This window comes from Dama dama, chromosome 13 (assembly GCF_033118175.1).
Source record: "Dama dama isolate Ldn47 chromosome 13, ASM3311817v1, whole genome shotgun sequence".
Taxonomy (NCBI): Eukaryota; Metazoa; Chordata; class Mammalia; order Artiodactyla; family Cervidae; genus Dama; species Dama dama.
The window spans coordinates 73,538,428-73,553,480 of record NC_083693.1 but is presented as its reverse complement, the minus strand read 5'-3'; the positions used below and the strand labels follow the sequence as shown (position 1 = coordinate 73,553,480).

The window sequence follows — 15,053 nt, the reverse complement described above, 5'->3', positions numbered from 1 at the left end:
GGCGAGAGAGCAAGCGAGCGAGCCGGCGCGCGAGAGAAACGGGCGACGCGGGCCGATCGTCCGCTACCCGCGGCCGACTGAGGGAGAGCGGGAGCCGGCTCCGCCCTAAAGGCCGCCGCCCGCCGTCCCCGCCCCGCCCGCCGCGGCCACGCCTCACGCACCGCCTACGTCACGACGTCGCGCGCCCTCCCGGCGCGGCCACTGGCGCCTCGCGCGGAGCCTACGTCATGGCGTCGCGCATGCGCACAGGCGACCCCGGAAGCCCCCCCCCCACCGCGACGCCTTCTGGGACTCGTAGTTCCAGCGCTGGGCGGAGCCCCCGCCGTTCCGTCACCTCGAGCCGTGAAGGTGGGAACTTGGCTGGGCGCCGGGCAGGGTGGTCAGGGACTCCGTTCTGTCCTGTTCACTGCTGCGGCCTCAGGGAGCAGCACAGAGCCTGAGACACTACAACAATGTTGAATGGATGAATGAATGAGTGCATAAATGAATGGTGTTAACCAGTTAACGCGTTTAGAGCGCTTATCTCTTGCTTGATGTTGTTCTAAGCCCTTAACCTGTGCTCTTTCTTTGAACGAATGAATGACTACGATGTATCGAGCTAAAACATAGCTCTCTGTGTTTTAGAACACATAGGGAGAGTGGGGATCTTTTTCAGAGGGGGAGGAGAAGAGGGGAATGTCACATTGCTAGCCCGGAAGGAGGGAGAGTGGGAGGGGACATTCCCAGCTCAGGTACCAGCTTCTGCAAAGACAGAGGCCTGACTGCAGGAGAGATCTACGGGAAAGCCACAGGAGGTGACACTTGAACCGTGGGGTGAAGCCAAGCTGTTGTGGGTCCCGGTTGTTAATGGCGAAATGATTACCCCCAGGAGGCCCCGAGGACCAAGAGAGAGACCTATATGAGAGCATCCGCATAGAACGGTGATGCTCCCCTAGCATCCCAAGCTGGCACTGTTTCCGAGGGTCTCAGCCTTGGGGGCCACACAAAGTCGGGGCTGCGGTGCCTGCTCAGTAGGTCTGCCCCCGGCTCCCGTCTACCTGGACCTCCTCTGGTACCCCGAGATGACTTAAGGGCCAGAATCCATGCTGCTCAGTTTTTGGTTTAGAAGTGACAGTTATTATAAAGAGTGATAATTGGCTTTTGAAAGTTCAAACTCATAACTCTACTTTTTAAGTTGGGTGGAGGAAGGGAAGTCAAAGGCCCTATTTTTGTATCAAAATGCACAGTCAGAGAGCTAAGTCCTGATTGGTGGAATGACGATGGGCTGATTCGATTTCCCCAAATCATCTCTGGAAAACTGCAAAACATACAGTATGCCTATTCTTGCTCAATGACCGGGTGCCAAGTCCCAGGAGCTGCTGGAACGTGAAGACTAATCAGACGAGTCTTTAAGCAGCTCATGGAAGAGGGGACAGGTTAAGACATCCTCTTCCTGACCTCCATCAGTCCATTCTTTTGTGTGTGTGGAATTTTTTTAATTGAAGTATAGTTGATTTACAATGTTGGGTTATTAATAGCTTCATGTGTATAGCAAAGTATATATACACACATATGTATGTGTGTGTGTGTATATATATATATATGTATGTATACGTATATATTTTTTGTTTCTGATTCTTCTCCATTATAGGTTATTACAAGATATTGAGTGTAGTTCCTTGTGCTATACAATAGGTCCTTGTTGTTTGCCTGATTTATACATAGTAATGTGTATATGTCAGTTCCAAACTCCTAATTTGTCTCCCCTAGCCCACCCCACTGGGGCTTCCCTGGTGGCTCAGATGGTAGAGGTAGGAGACCCGGGTTCAGTCCCTGGATTGGAAGATGCCCTGGGGAAGGGGATGGCTACCCACTGCAGTATTCTTGCCTGGAAAATTCCATGGACTGAGGAGTCTGGTGGGCTACAGTCCATGGGGTCACAAAAAGTCAGACATAACTGAATGACTTAACATTTTCACCCCACCCTGCTATTCCCTTTGGTAACCGTAAGTTTGTTTTCTATGTCTGTGAGTCTATTTCCGCTTTGTAAATAAGTTCATTTGTATAATTTGTTTTAGATTCCACAGAAGTACTATCATATGATATTGGTCCTCTGTCTGTCTTATTTCATACCAGTCCGCTCTTGTATCATATGCCTGAACAGACCTCACTAATGTTCCTGGGAAAAGACAAAGCACCTTTAGTGAGTTTGTGCTGTGATCATAATGGTAACGAAAAACAGTAATGCCACCAACAACCAGCTCTGATGGTGCGTCATTACCAGGCACTCTGCCGGGCGTTGCTCCCTGCCTCGTGTCCTTTGGGGTAGGGGTGGGATGGAAAAAGATCTATTAGGTGCAGGTTAGTGACCCCTGAACTGACTACACACCGTCTGAGCCCCAGAAACCCAGCAGTGACCTGGCAGATGGAGAGAGGCTGCTTGCAGCCTGCACGGTGACTCAGCACCACCCAGGAGACACACTTGGGCCTCCATGGGACTCAGATGTCTGCAGCCTGGCTCCGAGCCAGGGCAACAGAGTATCAGGCTCCAGAGGTGCAGCCCTATATGTCTGATGGCTTCAAAATTAAGTGTTATTTCTAAAAGGATGGAAATCAGAGGAACCTGAGTAATCAGGATCCGAACACTGATCAAATGTGCTTGCATTTCTGTTTTCCAAGGATGTTTTCCTGATAGCTCAGTTGGTAAAGAATCCGCCTGCAATGCGGGAGACTTGGGTTCAATCTGGGTTGGGAAGATCCCCTGGAGAAGGGGAAGGCTACTCACTCCAGTATTCTGGCCTGGAGAAGTCCATGGACTGACTGTATAGTCCACGGGGTCGCAAAGAGTCGGACGCGACTTCCACTTTTTTTGCTGTTTAGTAAATACATAGTAAGAAGAATTGTCAGCGTTGATTGAGTGCCAGGCATTGTAAATTCCTTGTTCTGCGGGCTAGCTAGACTGCCCCAGGCTGACAGGGGAGGGGGTGTTTTTGTGAGATGCCGCCTTGGCCTCCTGGGGCAGGACTTCCTGGGAAGCTGACTCTTCGTGGAGGTGCAGGCCATCCATCCAGAAGTGGCCTCTCCCCTTCTCCCCTGCATACTTGGTTTGCCATCTCCACTTTCCCTTGTCCATAGTAGAATCTGCTTTCTGTTGGCAGTGGGCAGTGCGTGCTGGCGAGAGAATCCTTTCTAAGGTGATGGGGGATGGGAGTGGCTGCTGGGCCACTTGTATTTTATCTGAAATTGGTGATGAACCATTCCAGTGTCCATTCCCTGCCTTCTTGTACTGCCCCGGATGGCTCTTCAGATCTAAGTAGGGGACTCGCTCTTAGCCCCACCCTCCTTTCCCCTTCTCCCGACCCTGGACCACACTGAGCTCTCAGCCCAAGCCCCGCTGGCCCAGCACTTTCAGGTTCTGCGCCTGGGGTCCCTCTCTACCCCGGGGAAATTCCACACTGGGCTCGCCCGTTCATTCATTTCATGGGCCGGTTCCCAGCACCAGCAGGGCCTGGACCCACATGGGCGCGTGGTTGGTTGATGGCTGTGAAACGAAGGCCTCACGCCCGGGGAACGGGGCCGGGTGGCAGCGGCGGCTGGTCCACAGGGCGCACGTTAGGTGTGGAACCTCCCCAGCTGCTTGAGACCGGGCGGCGGCATCCCGGCGCCGGCGCGGGACTCCACCAACCGATCAGCTCCCCCGGGCTGCAGGACACTCTCTGATGACGCTCGTCCCAGCCTCCACCCCCTTTCCTGTCTCGGTGCCTGGTCTATCTCGCGAGCCTCGGGGCGAGGCTGGAAGCGCCCCGGGCTCCTGGCGAGGTTGGGGCGCCGAGGGGGAGTGCCCCAAAGGAGCAGGGCGGTGTCGTGGCGCCCTTTAGTGGTGCCGCGGAGGACCCGCACTCCGGGGCCGTCTCCCGCCCGAGACCTCCTCCCAGCCTGCTGGCCGGGTCCATCCCAGGGATGGATGCCTCCAGGCTCACCTTCCCAAGGTCACCCGGGTGACCGATCCAGAGGCGCCAAGCGAGCAAGGGCACTGACGGTGAGGGTGGGGGGGATGCCCGCCCGTGGTCCCGCCTGCATCCCGCCACCCATTGGTAAAGTTGGGGAAATTTGCCTCTAAAGGAGGCACTTCAGTCTCTCTCCTGAGCCCCAGGCCCTTTGAGACACCTCCCGCTACCCTGACCACTCCTCTCTGGAGGGACCCAGCCCCTTCTCTTACCTGAGAAGGGTCAGTGTTCCCAGCCAAGGCCACTGCTCCCTGGGGGCGCTGGAGCCCACCCCCTCTCAGGGACATCGCCTCTGAAATTCTCCCCGCCCTCTCAAACATTCCCTCTCTCCCTCCTGGACTCTCATCAGCCGTGTCCAGCCTTCCCCAACACACCCTTTCTTTGAAAAGAAAGAAGAGAAACCCCTGCCACACCTCCTGCCAGCACGGCTTATGCTTTTCAGCAAAACTCCTTGAAAATGAGTGTAGCTGGGGGCTGCCTCTCAGCCGCCCCCCGCCCCCACCTGCAAGTGCTGTGGTGAAGGTCACCAGATGGCCTCCACGTGGGCAAATCCACTGACCCCTTCTGGGTCCTCCTCTTTCTTGATCCTTGGGTGCTGTGGACACAGCGGGTCTTGTGTGTCCTGCCAACACCCTTGAGCCCTGTCAGTACAAATGTGCACGGTGACCCCCAACCTTGGGAGGTACTGTGACACTCAGAACAAATGTGCACAGTGACTCCCCACACCTTAGGAGTCACATCCGCTGTCGTCACATGGAGTGTTCCAGAAGATGCCTATTCAGCCAGCTTGGCTGAAGTGTCAAGACTTTATACCTGTGCTGCTCGTTCTATTGAGAGATATATTGAACTTTCGGCGTGTAACTGTGCAATTGTGTCTTTCCACACAGCTCAATCTGTTTTTGATTCCTGTATGTTGCAGCTCTGTTATTAGACACATAAACATTTCACGTGGTTGTGACCTTTTCATCAATTGATTCCTTGAACATTATGAAATGCCTCTCCTAGTCCTAGTGGCATTATTTGCTCTGAAATGTACTTTATCTGATGTCAGCACATTCTCTCGTCTTTCTCTGGATCAGTGTTAGTCTGATGTCTTTTCCATCCTTTCAGTTCGGTTCAGTTCAGTCGCTCAGTTGTGTCCGACTCTTTGCGACCCCATGAACCGCAGCACGCCAGGCTTCCCTGTCCATCACCAACTCCCAGAGTCCACCCAAATCCATGTCCATTGAGTCGGTGATGCCATCCAACCATCTCATCCTCTGTTGTCCCCTTCTCCTCCTGCCTTCAATCTTTCCCAGCATCAGAGTCTTTTCCAATGAATGAGTTCTTCCCATCAGGTGGCCAAAATTTTGGAGTTTTAGGTTCAGCATCAGTCCTTCCAGTGAATATTCAGGACTGATTTCCTTTGTTTTTCCATTCTTTACTTTTACCCTGCCTGCACCCTTACACACACGCACACACACACACACACACACTCTTAAAATATTTATCTGGTTGTGTTGGGTTGTAGTCATGGCTCGTGGGATCTTCCATGTATCAGGTGGGATCTTGCTCACATACTCAGTAGTTGCAGCATATGGGCTTAGCTGTCCTGTGGCACTTGGGATTTAGTTCCCCTACCAGGGACTGAGCCTGCGTCCCCTGCATTGCAAGGCAGATTCTTAACCACTGGTCCATGGGGAAGTCCCTGCGCCTTTATATTTAAAGTGGGTTTCTTATTGGCTAATAGTCAGCTCTTGCTTTTTAAAAATCTGACAATCTGTACCCTTTATTTGGAGGGGGGCAGTTAGAGACATGGGGCTCCCAGGTGGTGCTTGTGGTAAAGAACTCGCCTGCCAGTGCAGGAGATGTAAGAGATTCGGGTTCAATTCCTGGGTCGGGAAGATCCCCTGGAGGAGTGCATGGCACCCCACTCCAGTATTCTTGCCTGGAGAATCCCATGGACAGAGGAGGCTGGTGGGTTACAGTCCATGGGGACACAAAAAGTCAGACACGACTGAAGTGACGAAGCATGAATGCATGCGTGATTGGAGATGTGGCTGGGTGAAGTCACCATCTTGATATTGGTTTTGTGTCTGTCCCACCTGATCTTTGTCCAGAATTGAGCTCCCGATTCCCCTCAATACCCCCTCCCAGAACTCCCCATCTCAGAGAATACTGCCTCCCCACCCCACCCCCACCCATGCTGGGGGGGGGTCCCTCGGTGCCTCTCAAACAACTCCAGGCCCCTCCCACCTCCATCTGGTCCAGCAGCAAATCCTGCCCCTCTCCCCAGATGGCTCCCAAATCCAACCCTTTTCTCCAGCTCTGCTGCCCTGGCTCAAACCCTCGGGCCCTCACCCAGGCATCTCCAGGCACAAGAGAAACCATCTTTGTAAACACAGACCGGAACGGTCAGCTTACCGCCTTGCGCACCTGTGGCTTGTCCATTTAGGCCCTTGGCTCTGTGCCCACACTCACTTCCCATCTCGGCCTGCCTCAGCCCTGCTGAGCTCCTGTTGTCCTCAAGGCCAGCAGGCTGGCCCCAGCTTGAGAGTCTTCTCCTCTTTCTAAAATGCTCATCCTAACAGAAAGACTCAGACACAGAAAACAAACTTATAGTGACCAAATGGGAGGGGTGGGAGAGGAGTACACTAGGAGCTGGGATTAACAGACTCATGCTACTATAAATAAGATAGACAACAGAGATTCTCTTCATTGGGGTTGAGACCCGGGCACCTCCAAGATGCCGGTTTACCACTCTTCCCTCATGGACCCTGACACCAAACTCATTGGAAACATGGCACTATTGCCTATCAGAAGTCAGTTCAAAGGACCTGCCCCTAGAGAGACAAAAGATACAGATATAGTGGATGAAGCTATCTCTTACTTTAAGGCCAATGTCTTCTTCAAAAACTATGAAATTAAGAATGAAGCTGATAGGACCTTGATATATATAACTCATTTCTGAGTGTCTAAAGAAACTCCAAAAGTGCAATTCTAAAAGCCAAGGTGAGAAAGAAATGTACACACTGGGAATCACTGATTTTCCCATTCCTGGAGAGCCTGGTTTTCCACTCAATGCCATTTACGCCAAACCTGCAAACAGGAAGATGAAGTGATGAGGGCCTACTTACAACAGTTGAGGCAAGAGACTGGACTGAGACTTTGTGAGAAAGTTTTTGACCCTCAAAATGATAAACCCAGCAAGTGGTGGGCTTGCTTTGTGAAGAGACAGTTCATGAACAAGAGTCTTTCAGGGCCTGGACAATAAAGCCAGCCTCGGGCGGACCCCGGCTCCACAGCCGTGGGCAGCATTCACGGCAAGATGTACACAGTTCTTTGCCTTTATTTCATAAGGTTTTATACAGAGGAGAGAAGAGCGTGTGTCTTTACTTGAAGAGCTCTTTATCAAGAATTTAGGGTGGGATGGGTGGGGAAGAATGAATTGTTGCCTGGTGATTTGAAATGTCTGCAGTATTAAGCTGGTGCTTAATAAATAATAATAAAGAAATTTCTAACATTTCAAAAAAAAAGATAAGATAACCAACAAGGACCTCCTGTATAACACAGGGAACTATATTTAATATCTTGTAATAATCAATAATGGAAGAGAATCTGAAAAAGAATATACATATATATATGATGTTGCTGTTCAGTCGCTAAGTCATGTCCCACTCTTTGCGACCCCATGGACTGCAGCACGCCAGGCTTCCCTGTCCATCACCATCTCCCGGAGTTTGCTCAAACTCATGTCCATTGAGTCAGTGGTGTTATCCAACCATCTCATCCTCTGTTGTCCCCTACTCCTCCTACCCTCAATCTTTCCCAGCATCAGTCTTTTCCAATGAGTCAGTCCTTCACATCAGGTGGCCAAATTATTGAAGCTTCAGCTTCAGCATCAGCCCTTCCCATGGATATTCAGGATTGATTTCCTGTAGGGTTGACTGCTTTGATCCCCTTATAACTGAATCACTTTGCTGTATACCTGAAACGACAGCAGTGTAAATCAACTACATTTCAATTAAACTTTTTAAAAAAATAAAAACATATTCCTTCAGAATCCTAAAGGGTTCGCTCCTTCTCTTCACCAGACCTCCACTAAAGCAGGACCCTTTAGAGGAGCCTTCAAAATAACTGCTTGCCCCTGCTCCCCACTGCTCCCCACTGCTTGCCCCTTTATTAATTGCTCCATTAGGAGCATGTTTCTCTGTATGAGATATACTTGAGATTCTTGCTCAGGGTCTGTGCCCCTAGCTAGAATGTGATTCCACGCAGTGCAGGGGTTGCTCTGGTTAACGCTGAAACGCAGGGCAGGCCAGCGCCTGGAACTGCATTTTGCTCACCGTGAGTGAGGAGGGAGCCTCTGAGGCCTGAGGAAATAGAGTAGTTCTGTTCCTTCCCAGTGAATTACAAGGTGATTCTGAAAAACAGAAGATTTTTAAGGTATGACTCAGCAGCTGTTACTGAGAGGGTAACAGGCAGGAAGCCCAGGGATCTCTAGAGGAAATAGGCTGCCGCTGTCTCTTAAAATTCTGTGTTGCTGTGACGACACCTGGTTCCACCTGAACTTAACTTTTCTCAAACCTTGAGCTGAGAAAAACCAATGTGTTTTTCTTATGGAAATGTTTTTCTTAAGCTATGTTAATGAAACTATGTATTTGCTTTGGAATTTGCCTTTCTTCAAAATGCTTCCACCTAAGACTAACTTTTTTCTTTTCTCAAACCATGGGCTAATAATAGCTCCACAAACCAGTATTCACATCAATTGTTTAATGGCTGGGGGATGACACACCTCATGCCATCCTATCTCAAAAATGCATTTTTTGGAGAGGCGCCTGGTGAAACTCCTTCAGCCTTGAGGTGTCTCTCTTATCTGAGTAATAGCTTTCTAGCAGACATACAACAGCTAAAACTAGCAAGAGGGGGCACTCCCCGTCCCCCTTCTGATGTCTGTGTCATAAGCTTTCTCTGTCTGTTTTTCACTTTAATAAAACTCTGCTACACAAAAGCTCTTGAGTGATCAAGCCTGGTCCCTGGTCCCAAAGCTAAATCTTCTTCTTCGGAGATCACAAATCCCACACCGTTCACTGTAAGCTATCATCACCTGCAGATACATCGAAGCCGACTTGTAAAGAAATGGTCAAGACATTTCCACGATGCTACGCACTAAGCACCCCTCCTGTCACACACACACTGTGATCTTCACTCTATGTCATTCCAGGCCTTTGGAGCTTAGCTCCATCCATGGTTGAAATGGTACCCATGATGCATTTCTTAAAAAAAAAAATTTTTTTTTTTTTTTAATTTATTTGGCTGTGCTGGGTCTTAGTTGCAGCATGTGGGATCTAGTTCCCTGACCAAGGCTCAAACCTGGGCCGCCTGCATTGGAAGTGTGGAGTCTTAACCACTGGACTGCCAGGGAAGTCCCCCACAACACATTCCTTCATTTCCTCAAGACTTTGGGAAGGGGCAACACAAATACAAATTTCTAGATGTATCTTTATCAAGAGTCACTTGGTGGGCCATCTGGGGATTTGAGAGGCCACGTGTTGTGGGCTGAACTATGTCCCCCGAAAGATATGTTGACGTTCTGACCCCTGGAACCTCATGTGACCATATTTGGATATAGGGTCTTTGCAGATGTGATCAAGTTGAGATGAGGTCATGCTGAATTAGCGTGGGCCCTAAATCCAGTGCCTGGTGTTCTTATGAGAAGAGGGAAATTTGGACCCAGACATATAGACACAGGATGAATGCCATGTGACCGTGGAGGCAGAGACTGGGACGATGTGTCCATAAGCCAAGGATTGCCGGCCACCACCAGGAGCCAGGAGGAGCCTGGAGCAGATGCTCCTGAGTCTCCCGAGGGAACCAACCTGCCCACACCTGGATTTTGGATGCCCAGGCTTCAGAACTGGGTAAGAGCACATTTCTCTTGTTGTAACCACCCAGTGTGTGGTGATTTGCTACAGCAGTCCTAGGGAAAAGAGTGCACCGCTATTCCAGAGACAGCTTCTTCATCTGACCAGAACACTGAATCCTGCATTGTGGAAGCTTTGAGACTGTGGGGTGGAAGGAAGCTAGGCATCCATCTGCAGAAAATGAAGCTGTCTGAGACCTCCTGTGGCCGTGGGATAGATCACCCCACTGCAAGTCTGTCACCGTGTCCTCTGCAAAGTAGAATGAGCCAAAGACCTGTGTGTCTAATGTGTCACCGACCTGCCTGCCTGCCTGCTCAGTCGTGTCCGACTCTTTGTGACCCCATGGACTGTAGCCCACCATGTTCCTCTGTCCATGGGGTTCTCCAGAATACTGGAGTGGGTAGCCATTTCCTTCTCCAGGGGATCTTCCTGACCCAGGGACTGAACCCCTATCTCCTGCATCGCAGGCGGATTCTTTACCGCGGAGTCACCTGGGAAGCCCAGTGTGGCAGAGACGTGATCTTTTGGCAGCTCCCTTAGGAGCGTCGTTGCAACACGCTGCTGTCAGCATCTTTGTGCTGCAGTAGGTGATTCACTTGGATCCTGACACAGAGACAGTCTTGTCACTAAGTGGGAGGGACCTGCAGAGGGAGCTTGGTCTTCCGGGCCTCTGATGCCTGCAGCAGACATTGCAGGTGCAGATGTTGTGAGTCCACGTTCCGACCCTCGTGAAGAGTTTACTGGACCATGAGGTGAGGGATGCCCGGCAGCAGGCTAGGTCTCTTGTCGGTTTCCTGGGATTTCCTTCCTGAAAGGTGATTCATGCTTCCTCAGACAAGCTCCTGCTCCAGGCCCTCTTTCTGTTCTATCCGTTTGTGTCAGCCATAAATACTAGGACCAGGTAGCAATTTGGGGGGTTTGGTTTTTTTTTAATTTTTCATTTTATGTTGGAGTTAGCTGATTTATAGTGTTGTGGTAGTTTCAGGTGTATGGCAAAAGGATTCAGTTATATCTATTCTTACTCAGATTTTTCCCCATGTAGTCACTACAGAGGATTGCGTGGCGCTCCTGTGCTAGACAGTAAGTTTTTTTTTAATTAAACTTTTTATTTTGTATTGGAGTATAGCCTGTTAACGAGTAGATCCTTGCTGATTATTTTATATCTAGTACCGTGTGTATGTTAATCCCCAATTCCTAATTTATCCCTCCCCACTCCTTTCCACTTTGGTAACCACCCTAAGTTTGTTTTCTATGCTTGTGAACCTGTGTCTATCTTGTAAATAAGTTCATTTGTACAAATGTTTAAAAATAATTTTATTTATTTATTTTTGAATTTCCCTGCTGCACACAGGCTTTCTCTAGCTGTGGCTGGGCGGGTTGGGGCGGGGGGGCTACTCTCTCGTTCTGGTGCCCAGGCTTCACGTTGTGATGGCTTCTCTTTTTGCAGAGCATGGGTTCTAGGACTCCCGCGCTTCAGTAGGTGTGGTTCCTGGGCTCTAGGGCACAGGCTCAGTAGTTATGGCACATGGGCTTAGTTGTTCCGAGGCATGTAGGATCTTCCAGGATCAGGGATCGAACCCAGATCTCCTGCATTGACAGGCAGATTTTTTACCACTGAGCCACCAGGGGAGTTCCTACCAATTTTTAAATTCTGCACATAAGTGATATCATTTGATATTTGTCTTTCTCTGTCTGACTTACTTCACTTCGTATAATCATTTATATGTCCACCCATACTGCCAATGGCATTATTTCATTCTCTCTCTTTTTTTAATGCCTGAGTGCTATTCCATTGTATATGTGTGCACATCCTCTCTATTTCTCTGTCATGGACATTGAGGTTGGTTCCATGTCTGGACTGTTGTAAGTAGACCTGCAGTGAACACTGGGGCATGTGTGTCTTTTTGAAGTATTGTTTTCTCCAGATACAAGCCCAGGAGTGGGATTGCTGGATCATTTGGTAGCTGTATTTTTAGTTTTTTATTGAACCCAGGGGGAGGCTTTTGAAATGATCTCCACACCATAGTCACAGAATGCAGTGGAGCAGACTGCACCGCCCAAGCCCGGGGAGAGGATGGGTCCCCGTTCCGATCACAGGAGGCTGGGCTGGGATGCAGTGACAGAGGACACACACATCTCAGCGGCTCGAACAGTAGAGGCTCATTTCCTGCCCCAGATACGTGTCCACTGGGGGTTGGCTGTAACCTTGCCCCGTGTGATCTTCTGAGATCCAGGCTGAAGGAACAGCGTCTATCTGGAGCACTGTCTGTGGTGTGGCCAGTTCTGGCCGCTGTAACAGAATACATCGACTGGGGGCTTAACCAACAAATGTTTATTGTTCACAGTTCTGGAGGCTGGGAGCCTGGGTTCGGGGGTGCAGCATGCTTGGGTTCTGGCAAGGGCTGTCTTCCTGGTTTACGGATGGCTGCCTTCTTGCTGGGTCCTTACATAGCAAAGAGAGAAATCATCTCTGTAGTGTTTCTTTTTTTTTGGCCACATGGCTTATGGGGTCTTAGTTCCCCAACCAGGGACGGAACCTGGGTCACGGCAGTGAAAGCACTGAGCCCTAACCACTAGATCACCAAGGAGTTCACTCTAGTGTGTTTTCTTTCTTTCTTTCTTTTTAATAAGGGCACTAATTTCATTCATGAGGAATTCACTCTCATGAACTAATTCCCTCCCAAAGGCCTCATCTCCAAATATCATCAGCTTGGGGGCTGGGGCTTCAGCATGTCCCCTGGGGCAGGGGCACAAACAATCAGGATAGGGGATACAAACAGTCAGACCAGAGCACCTGTTTTATGGCAGAAGGAATGAACTATGGAGAGAACCACATGCTGGCTCTTAGGTTTCTGCTCAAAAAAACGACACGGGTCACTTCCTCTCATATTTCATTGGTCGAAGCAAGTCACATGGCCAAGTGTGACATCACCGGACACGGATATGTAAACTCACAGAGAAGGGAAATGAAATGCTGCAGTAAGCAGTGAGATGTGAAGGCAAAAGGAGTTCTGTTTCTAAGAAAATGAAGTTGAATTTTTTGGGAAGACCAGATAAAGGCAAGTCCCTAAAAATACTGTTGAATTACATTCAAGTCAGATAAGTGAAGACACTGGGGAAATCATAAACATCTAGGATTCTGTGTATCAGCTGCTAACACAGTGCCTTTCAGCTCTCACACTGAAGAAACCAAGAAATTATACACAGTCTATCATAGGTGTGGACTGTGCATGGAAGATGAGGAGGCATTTGAATGGGCATCTTCCTCAAACTAAAGGCTCCACAAACTTAAAAGCCACTGTGAACTCGTTTAGTGTTCAAGCCAGGAAACAACTCACTCCAGGTATTTTAAGTAGAAAGGGATTTCATAGAGGGAGTTGAGTGCTTACAAAAAGGCACAGACATCAGGGGCTGATCCAGACCTGTGCTTTATGGCCCTGCCACGACAGCTGTCACCCAGAAGTCAGAGCTTGTTCCTGCCTGATCACCCACACCATGAAGCAGGTGACCAGGCAGTGGGGCTTAGGTCCAGCTACTGCCAATGTACATGCCTGCCAGAGTCTGCTTGACCCCCATTGCCCTAATCTCCTTGGAAAGATTATACCCAAGGCTTGCATGGATATGTTCAGTTGGTAAAACCTTATGTCCAACAGAATCCTAGCTGCAAGAGAGTCTGGGAAATGTAGGGTCTTTATTTTAGTGTTCCTACCTCAGCAAATAGATAGAGAGTTAAATGAGGGTTGAAAGAAACTATGTATCCAGTAAAATTGGCAAATACATGAATATACTTTTATATGTAAATGTATTTTTCTTTTATAGAGTTTAAAATAAGTTGTTAAGGGTGCAGACACTCCAATGATAAAATGTTATGATTCCTGGCTTTCACCAGTTTCTTCTTCTTGAAGAACAAGACCCCAGTGCATCAGGTAATGAGGCATTAACATAATTCAAAATATACAAAAAGCTTGCTGGGTAATGGGGTGCCCTCAGGAGGAGTGCTGGGAAGGGAGAGCTGGTTGACTATAGAGAGAGTGGATTTGACTCGGGGAACTATGGTGATAGTCAGAAACCTTGAACTACTACTTAATGATAAAGATAATCAAAGCAGGTAGCTATATATCTCTTCCTAATTGTAAAGGAGCTTTTCTCTTTCTTTTTTTTTTTTTAAAGGGCAGATGCCAACAACTCTCTTCCAGAGGCAGTGCTGTCTCATCAGTTTGGAGAGACAAAGAAAGTGTCCCCTGGGCACACCTTGCTCAGAGTAGGTGCCCCACCACGTGCCCTGGAAGCCCAAGGTTTTGTATCTCCAGCTCCTGGAACAAAGTTCAGCACAGAGCTGGGACTCTTTGAATATTTACTGAGTGAACAAACGCGCGATTATCCCTAATTGATAGCTGAGGAAACCAAGTCTCGGAGAGATTGCATACCTCACTGAAAATGACAAGGCTGGATGGTCATGCAGGCAGGCTACAGGAATGACATACTGGGCTGATTTCTCCGTGAGAGGGTAATATTTTGAAGTACAAGGAGTCTGATTTGCAAAGTAGCGTGGGACTCTAAAAATGACTGCCCCAAGTTGAAAACATGCAAAACCACCTTAGTCAGTGCGTGGGGGAGGTTTGCAGGATATCATTAACATACTAAAAGCCACTGAAGTGTACACTTTAAAAATGGTTAAGGTGGTGAATTGTATGTTATGTGAACTTTGTCCCAATAGAAATTGTTTAATGAACAAGTGATAGAAAAAAAAAAAATCAGTGGGGAAAGTGTGATTGTTCTATGACCTTCAAAACATTAACAATTTTCTTCTTGGTTATAATTACATAGGGAAATAAAAAATAGTACAACTAACATTTATCTAGTACATTCTAACTTAAAACACTAGAAGCACTGAGAATTAAAGTGCTCTGTTTCTTTGTACAAAGGTCACACAGATGCTAAAACTGGAAAGATCCAGAGAAGGCGAGCACAGTTTTGCCCAAGGGTGACACAAATTCACGAAGTGGTCTGACTTTTTACAACAGTGTGAGTGGACTTAATGCCACGAACTGTATACTTGGAGGTGGATTTTATAGTATGTGTGTTTAACCACAATTTTAAGAAAAAGTTATCAGGAGTAGTTTGAACAGTGCTTGCCCCCTTCTGACTGTATAACTGACGATAG

The 15,053-nt window shown here is 48.6% G+C and overlaps 1 long non-coding RNA gene and 1 pseudogene across 1 annotated transcript; both read left to right on the top strand.

The window, feature by feature from the left end:
- Positions 1–157: 157 nt before the first annotated feature.
- LOC133068514 (uncharacterized) lies at positions 158–14,690 on the top strand. The gene is made up of 3 exons (XR_009695519.1): positions 158–348; positions 13,709–13,815; positions 14,060–14,690. It is a non-coding gene; the product is annotated as an uncharacterized LOC133068514 (long non-coding RNA).
- LOC133068513 (actin-related protein 2/3 complex subunit 3-like) lies at positions 6,700–7,239 on the top strand (annotated as a pseudogene).
- Positions 14,691–15,053: the final 363 nt, after the last annotated feature.